This window comes from Arachis ipaensis, chromosome B2 (assembly GCF_059453495.1).
Source record: "Arachis ipaensis isolate K30076 ecotype BB chromosome B2, ASM5945349v1, whole genome shotgun sequence".
Lineage (NCBI taxonomy): Eukaryota > Viridiplantae > Streptophyta > Magnoliopsida > Fabales > Fabaceae > Arachis > Arachis ipaensis.
In genome coordinates, this window is record NC_142437.1 from 72,377,321 (window position 1) to 72,383,320 (window position 6,000).

The window sequence follows — 6,000 nt, forward strand, 5'->3', positions numbered from 1 at the left end:
ATTAGAAAGTCCACCCCCAGTGAGCCAGGACACCTTAGCATTGAGAGCTCAATTGCCAAAACTTTCCAATAGCACTAATAGTTTTATACAGGCGACTAAGCCTCAATTCGAAACTTGGAGGTACAAGTGGGATAATTGAGCAAAAGACTTGCTGACAGGCTACCCAATACACTCCCTAGTGATACAATTCTTAATCCAAAAGAGGAATACAAGGCTGTTTATGTGTTAAGTGGAGAAGCAGCAGATATTCAATCCTCTGGTGATGAAGAGCAAGCTGAAAAAAAACAAAGAGGAAGCCAAGACTCTTAAAGAATTCAATATCTCTCCTCCTGTGCACAGCGAAAGCAAACAACCTAAGGTAGAGACCTCAGTACTTGAGAGCCAACCAAGAGAGAGTAAGAATGAACAATGCCTTAGGCTTCTGGAGGTATTTAAACTACTGGATATTAACACTCCTTTTGTGAAAGTTCTTAAAGAAAAGCCCATGTATATTAACTTCATGAAGGATTTGTTATTTGAGAAAGTGCCTCTGAAGGAAGACCAAACAATGCTATTAACCAAAGAGTGTAGTGCCATCATACAAAGGAATTTGCCAAGTAAGATGTCCGATCTGGGAAGCTTCCAAATTCCTTGCCCTATTGGAAGCTGAACCTTTGAGGGAAATTTGTGTGATTTAGGGGCAAGCATCAACTTGATGCCATTCTCTGTGATGAAAAAGTTGCAAATTTAAGAGGTGAACCCGACAAGAATAGCTCTTTAGTTGGTAGATAAATCTGTACGGGTAGCACAGGGAATGGTGGAGAATATTCTAGTCAATGTAGGCAAGTTCTTCCTCCCAACTGATTTTGTTATTCTTAACATGGAGAAAGATGAAAATTTTTTCGTCATTCTTGGGAGAGCATTGGTACGCGAAATTGTGATTGTTCGTTCCCTGGCTATAGCGCCAAAAACTTGGTGTGGGAAAACGTGATCTCAAGACTTCTTACACAAATACGCGTAACTGACCAGCAAGTGCACTGGGTCGTCCAAGTAATACCTTACGTGAGTAAGGGTCGATCCCACGGAGATTTTCAGCTTGAAGCAAGCTATGGTCATCCTTGTAAATATCAGTCAGGCAGATTCAAATGGTTATGAGGTTTTGATAATTAAAATATAAATAAAATATAAAATAAGATAGAAATACTTATGTAATTCATTGGTGGGAATTTCGGATAAGCGTCTGGAGATGCTTTGTTGCTTCTGAACTTCTGCTTTCCTACTGCCTTCTTCCAACCATGCGTTACCTCCTTCCATGGCAAGCTGTATGATCCTCTCGGATGAAAAAAAATCTATATGCGCTGTCACCGCACGGCTAATCATCTGTCGGTTCCCGCTAGCGTCGGAATAGGACCATTGTCCTTTTGCACACTGTCACTGCGCCCAACATTCGCAAGTTTGAAACTCGTCACAGTCATCCCTTCCCAGATCCTACTCGGAATACCACAGACAAGGTTTAGACTTTCTGGATCTCAGGAATGCTGCTAATGGTTCTAGCCTATACCACGAAGATACTAATCTCACGGACTCGGTAGGTGGATTAGATATCCAAGAGAGTATACTCCAGCTGTCGTCCAATGACTACGTTGAACATCATGTAGACCGCTTTGTGGTTGTCAGGAACACGATCTTGGCTAAGCGAGTAATGAAGATTGGGTGATTGTCACGGGTCACCCCTTCATTTTGACTTAACTAAATTAAGTACGAGAGTATATCTTGGAGAAGAAGTAGGCGTGAATTGAAGGAAAAACAGTAGTAATTGTATTAATTCATGAAGAACAGCAGAGCTCCACACCTTAATCTATGGGGTGTAGAAATTCCACCGTAGATAATATATAATTGAAAAAGGTCTAGGCATGGCCGTGAGGCTGATGCACGGAAACTTGTCTCTCAACAAATTTCCCTCGGTAAGTATACCGAATTGTCGTCAAGTAAAAACTCACAATAGAGTGAGGTCGAATCCCACAGGGATTGATTGGTCAAGCAACTTTAATTAGAGGAATGTTCTAGTTGAGCTAAGCAAAATTTGAGTTGAGATTTGCAGGAAATTAAATGGCGGGAAAGTAAATAACAGAAAATGTAAATGCTGGAAATAAAGAGCAGAATGTTAATGGCGGAAAGTAAATTGCAGAATCTTAAATGGGGATTTGGGAAGATGGCATAAAAGTAAATAGCAGAAAGTAAAGAGAATGGGTAAGATTAGAAATGGGGGATTGATTGGGCTCAGGAGATGTTGTATTCTCTGGATCAAGTTCATTCTCATCTCTTCCTCAATCAATGCAATCATTGATCTCCTTGGCAATCTTAAGTGATTGAATTCCAATTCCTTGGTAATTCAATCTCTCAAATCTTGATCAATAGCCAATTCCTTGGTCTAATTGCACATGAGAAGAGATGAAGTATGGTCACTGATTATACCACATATATTCCCAAATCAAAGTGTTGGTAGGATTATATGTCACTATATCCATCCAAACCCTAATTTGGTCCAACATGAGAAAGCGTTTCTAGCATGATCTCTTCATTCCTCTTCCAAGGTTCCGAAGAGATCCAAGTATGAATAGCTTCTTTTCCAAGTCAACTACCCAATTGGATGAAGATTGAAAGCTTTCTAGTAAAATCAAGAGAAAAGAAAGAAGAAGAATAATGAAAACTATTATTGATCCATCAAATTACAACAGAGCTCCCTAACCCAATGAAAGGGGTTTAGTTGTTCATAGCTCTGGAAATGGAAGAAGATAAAGAAGAATGTATTCTGAAAATAAAACTAGAAGTTGTAGAGAAAGTAAAATATACAGAGTGTAGTTCTCCAAAATGCCAAAAGCTCTTCTACTAGTTCAAAACTACTCCTATATATACTACTCTTCTGATTTTCTAGTTGGCTCTTCAAGTCTTGGATATGGGCCTTTGATCTTGAGTTGAAGCAGTTATAGTCTTCAGTGGGCTCATCTTTGCTTGCAGAAAAAGTGTGAGTTAGGCATGGACGTTAGTTAGGACGTTAGTCGTGTTAACGTTAAGTGAAAATGTGGGTTCGAGAACGTTAGTGACGATCACCTTTTTCACTAACGTTCCAAGCCAAAAACGATCTACGTTAACTTCAACGTTAGTGGCACTAACATGACCACTAACGTTGCCTCTTGGTCCTTCGCAAACGTTATTGGCATTCACCTTTTCCAATAACGTTGCTTATTGCCTCTTTTCCCCACGTTAGAGTTCACGTTAGTATAACTAACGTGACCCTTAACGTGGGCATGGCTAAGCTTCAAGAGCGTTAGTGACACTTAACTTTATCACTAACGCTCCAAACGCCCCTCCTTCCCACGTTAGAGTTCACGTTAATTAGATTAACGTGGCCACTAACGTGGTGGTAATTGCCATCGCCAACGTTACTGACAAAGGTGAGTGTCACTAACGTTGGCTTATCACTCCTTGCTCCACGTTAACCTTCACGTTAATGGTCTTAACGTGACCACTAACGTGGGCAATCTTGGCCTGTTCCAACATTAGTGACAAAGGTGAGTGTCACTAACGTTGGCGATCTCCTCTAATCTCCACGTTAGAGTTCACGTTAATTAGATTAACGTGGCTCTTAATATGGCTTATGTATGGCCTTTTAGAATGTTAGTGGTGTTCACTTTTTCCACTAACGTTGGAGCTCCTCTTTTCTTTCCACGCTAGCTTCCACGTTAATGTAACTAACGTGGCAACTAACGTGGGTTATGATGGCTAAGAAGGCGTTATTGGCGATCACTTTTCTCATTAACGCTACAAGCTTATGCCCATTCCACGTTAGTGGTCACGTTAACTAGACTAACGTGGCTACTAACGTGGCTCTTCCTTGCTTCCTTTTGTCCTAAAATCAAGCAAATAAAGTGCATTAAAGCTCTATTCCAAGTCATGAGATCATGCATTATCCAATTTGTCATTCAATTCATGCATAATTCTCATGAAATCATGTAAAGTTCACAATGTTTGCTTGAAACAAGAGGTAAGTGTATTTCTACCCAAAACTTGCTTATTTACTAAGAAAATGCATGAAACTACCCTAAAATAGTAAAGAAAAGGTCAGTGAAACTGACCAAAATGCCCTGGCATCACAACACCAAACTTAAAGCTCGCTTGTCCCTAAGCAAGTACTGAAACAACAGAATGATGAATGAAAGAACAAGAGAAATAAGTTCTTATTATAGAAGTAAAGTTCTTGGTTTATGGGGTTTCATGCATAGCAACTTAGGTTCATTCCCTTACTGGTCTCCAGGTCCTTATCATGCTCTTGAATACTTTCTTGATTGCATCCTATGAGATCCTTATTCTTTGATCCTCCCTTTTTTTTTCTCAGTGTTTATTGCATCCTTAGGCTAAGTGCTCTGTGAGGGGGCGACTCTTTAAAATAAGCTTTCAGCCAACAATCCCGAACCAGTTGGTTCAAGGTGCTAGGTGTTGAAACACCCCTAAGGACTTACTCCCTCAAGTCTCTCTCCCCCATACATGCACACCACAGGCACATGGTTTGTTATTTTCTTTCCTTGAGGCCTTGGTGTCCAGCACCTCTTTGGGTCACTAAATGTTCTATAGCAAGGTTACTCTTGATAGTGGATTTTCAGTTAGTAATCCCGAGTTAGTTAACCCAAGTTACCAAGTGATGAAGCACTCCTAAGAACTTATTCATCCAAGAAAATTCTTGGTAGAAGAACACCACAGACACATCCCTCAATATTCAAGCCCTTGGTGCCTAGCCTTATTTCTTATTACTTTTCTTTCTTTTTCAACTCTTATTGTTCTTTTTCTTTTTCTTATTAGGATCTTGTTATTTAGATGGTCTTATAGAATGTGCTTCGAGCATGTACTTCAATACACATAAGTGCCCTCATACCTTATAGGTGATCCAACTTAACTAATCTATCACCACACCACAACCTTGAGGACTTACTCCACAATATGAACCCTCACTCTGGTTTCTTTCATAACATTTTCTTTTTTCATTAAATTCAAAGGGCAAGCATACAAGTAAGTAGGATGAAGATGAAAACGTGTAACTTGGACCAGCACACATATGACAGAAGCAAGGAAAATAAACATTAAATTTTAGTGATTTAAACTGAAGAGTAACTATTAATCAGGGGCACATTCAGACTTTCAATTTGAGTATTTCCAAGCATATGGAATCAAGTAACAATACAACATTTTGGTGGTGCCTTCTAGCTATCCATTTGTTATTATCATCCATAGCTTCTGCATCCTTCTTCGCCTCCTTGGATGATGGTGCACTGTTTTTCCAGAAGATTGATTGAATTCCTGCAAAGTTATTGGAAGTTGCTTGTTCCCAAAGCACTTGAGAAATAGTTAGCATGCATGTATGCTTGTGAATTTCTGAACTTAATTTGGTGTGTGAACACCAAACTTAGTTCCTTGCCTAATGCACAGATTGAATACATGCAGAGAACCTCACGTGCTTTTATTAATAAAATGACTATGAACTAGAAACTAAACTATTGTTAAGTGGTTTTCCTAATTGGTTGGGGCTAGCAACTTGCCATTGAAGAGGTGAAATGTGATTCTAACTGAAATATTTGGTGAAACACCAAACTTAGAATTACAATTTACTCTTGGATTGTTTTGGTGTGCAACACCAAACTTAGCTCCTCACAATACAGGGAAAACTACTTGTACCCTTTATTGAGATGATCATGAAACTGAAACTACCTTAGGTTGGGTTGCCTCCCAACGAAGCGCTCTTTTAGCGTCGTTAGCTCGATGATATCTCCATCAGTTGAGATGATATTTCATTTTGGGGCTTTCCCTCATGTTGCCCATGTAGTTCTTGAGCCTTTGTCTGTTCACAGTGAAAGTCCTCCTTGAACTTTCCTCCATGATTTCTATGTGTCCATACGGTGAGACCTTTGTGACAAGAAAGGTCCTGACCACCTTGATTTGAGTTTTTCAGGGAAAAGTCTTAATTTGGAG